This window comes from Acartia tonsa, chromosome 9 (assembly GCF_053477335.1).
Source record: "Acartia tonsa isolate MP-2025a chromosome 9, ASM5347733v1, whole genome shotgun sequence".
Classification (NCBI taxonomy): Eukaryota; Metazoa; Arthropoda; class Copepoda; order Calanoida; family Acartiidae; genus Acartia; species Acartia tonsa.
This window is the reverse complement of record NC_137268.1, coordinates 38,005,815-38,009,220: the sequence shown is the minus strand read 5'-3', so window position 1 is coordinate 38,009,220 and position 3,406 is coordinate 38,005,815.

Here is a 3,406-nt window from a genome sequence, read left to right as displayed (position 1 = left end):
TTAGCAAATAATTTAGATTAATAAGAAAAGTAATGGTTTATATCCATATACGTTTGGTAAAAATACTTAATCTTAATATAAAAAATTCGTGTAGTATTGTTTTGAAAACTGTGATTTTTTAAGCCTCGTTGAATTTTATTGCTATTAAAATAACAATGAAACTGTAATTATGACAGTAGTAAAGTTGTAATTTTGATAGAGGTTAAAACATTATTATTCACCAAAAAAAGTTAATTGACAAATGACCCACTTTTTGTTAAAAACACATTGACTAAATTTTGTTAGTCGTAGAAGTAGCAGAAATTATCGAGATGCCGTGCACGTCAACATTCTGACAAACATTCAGAATTTAGTATCATTCCAAGTTCGGCGTGGCATACGGACATACCTAAGTTGTATTTTACCTTTGCAATTTTATGTATAACGTTATCTAATAGTGTAATCATCCTATAAACCCTAATGAAGAAATAAATCGTCCAAAGGATCATTATGCTTATCAAATATGTATGATATCATTAAGAAAAATGTAAACCTAAAAGTTGTGTGTTAGAATACACGTTCAATGCTTCAGGACAGATATTTGTAAAAAGTTAATTGGCCATGGATCAGAAAACCCTAGCCCTAGAAGTTCCAGTCTTACACAGAATTGAATATAAACTGAAAATAAGGAGAAACTCAGGGAGTAAGGGAGGGGACAATGGATCGAATATTCAATTTTTAGGAGTCTCAGACTTTGGGGACTGGCTTAAAGGGAATGTGCAAGAATTTAGCAGTTTCTGACTGAGTTTGGGGACTTGCGCATGAAATGCCGCTACTCGTTATGTATGTTTTGAATATTGCAGACGGGGAGAAGGGATAAGGGAAGTGGGGGCAAGGGATATAAACACTCGTTGTGTTAGTTTGGAATGTAGCAGACAGGGAGAAGGGAGGTGGGGGCAAGGGAAATAAACAGAATAAAAAGGGGCAGTCATATTCTTGCTAGCAGCTGGACGGGTCCAATAATCTTTTAATATAAAAATCACACCAAAATACCTCAATATATTTCATCAAAAACAAGTTGTGATTTCACTTTACATGACGCTATGGAAATCTATATTTCAATTAACAATCCCTTTATAATTTCCTACAAATTTATTGGATTAAACTGGATTTCATGCCCTTTCTTTGATAACTCTTATATTGAATTAATTGCCCATTGTCCCCTCCCTTACTCCCTGGAGAAACTAGTTTTCATTTGTTTGTTTTAGCCCCACTTATTAGTTCAATATCAAGCAGGATAAATGAAAAGAACAAAATATCCATCCTCTTTAAATATTTTTGATTTATTTCTAAAATAAGCAAGGTGGATGCTTAGTGCTTGATAGGGGAAGAACCGCATTTTTTACAGAAGTTACCCTAGATGGCCATAGTCAACAATTGAGGCAATATTTAAGAAATAGGACAATGGGAAACTTATCACCATCTCTGGGCCAATATTTTTCGAGGAATAATTCCTAGTTTGCCCTTAAATATATGACGTCCAGCCAGAAATAATATTTCTTGCGGGAACTGAGGTTTAAAATATTTTCTTCTTTGTTAAAAAATAATTTCAGGACGTAAAATATATCAAAGCTAGATATCTAAAAAAAATGATGGTCAGCTTAATAAACTTTACTTATGGAACAAAATTTGCAGTTGTTATTTTGGTGGTTAAAACTAAAGATTGTTTAGATAAATTTACATATAAAAACAAGAACGACAACATCAATAAGTAGAGAAGCACTAAAAGAATTCATGGTTGGACAAACAGACAAAATGAATTATAAATAGATGTCAGGTTGATATAGATATGCAATAGATAATAAAAATCACAAAACCTTTCTAAAATAATAATAAAAAAAGTATTTTTAAATTTTTTCAAAAGAATTATCGCCAGACCAAAATTCCAGCCATTTATATCCAATAGCAGCTGAAAAAAAATGAAATTTCCCCCAATAGCATTACGTCCGGACTGATGGACGGACAGACAAAGTGAATTATAAAGTATCTTGGCTATCCATGAACAAGAATGATTTTGATAAGGAAATATGATTAAGTATGTGTAATTTTTATATCCAATTTACCTTTTTTATGATAATGGTAGAATAATTTTATGAAAGGAAAATCCTTGTAGAAATGTTTTACATCAATGAAAATTGTATTTTGATTTTTCTTTTACTGCTTTTTGGTGGAATTAATAATCTTGCAAATTAACGTAATTATAGAACAAAAGAGGACAAATTGTATACAGGTATTATGATAAAAGATCTCTAATTTTAGAAATCAATATATTTAAATATTCTAAAATTCTTATTGGATATGGAAAGGCAGAAAAACAGCGTTAACCCATACCCAGTTTTATTTATCTATCTAAAACCATCTCATCTGGACCTATAAGAAGCTTCCCTAAAATGTAAAACTCGATCGAAATCTTTAAGCTCAAACGAACCTTACTACTTTATATAATAGAAATATGATGAGAATATTTATATTTGCAGGACCAGAAATTTCGTGATATTGTTTCAGACGGAATCAAATCTATTTTATGTTGCTGCTGTTAAGAAAAAATTATGCATGGTGGAAAGAAAACGAAGTAGCGGGTTTCGTCGTATTTTCCCAGTAGCTTTTCTCCTATTTCTAGCCCCAGCGGTGGGGGCTCTAACCCTGCGAAGCATTTTTGAATTTCCCAACCTTGCGGGGCAATCATCAAAATTTACCTAACCTTACCTAAAATAACCAAATAAATCAAAAGCTACTGTTAAAATAGGACGAATCCCGCAACTTCGTTTTCTTTCCATGATACATATTCTGAAAATATGACGAAACCCGCTACTTCGTTTTCTTTCCATGATCCAAATATTTTAAATGTTTTATGATAATACATATATATTAGTATGCTATTTAAATAAACTATATTTGTGTTTTTCTGTGTTTTATATTTCCTAAGTCTACTTAATAATTTACTTTGTCCTCAATATAAAAACCTAATTAATTTGAAAATTAGAAGAATAGTCTGATCCATTGTTAAATCTTTGGTTTTGTTATTGGCATAAGATGTATTTAAGTAATAAAATGACCGGTGTTTTTACATCAAGTTCTATAGTGAGCCTTGATATCCTCCCCCATCCCTCTTTATCCTTATATTAAAGTAACAGGATTCTCTTTGTGTGTCTGTCTGTTTGTCTGTACCAAAGGATCTAGCTAACCGCTGAACTGGTCGGGTTCTCCTCTACAGGGTAGCTACCCGGGAAAGTTTATAACTATTTTCGGGGAGGGTGCGGCCACCCTCCAAAAGATATCGCCCCTAGAAAAAATTAACCCCCCCCCCCAAAAAAAAAAATAATCAAATTCGATTCTCCCCTCCTCAAGTGCCCCTAGAGGCCTCTAG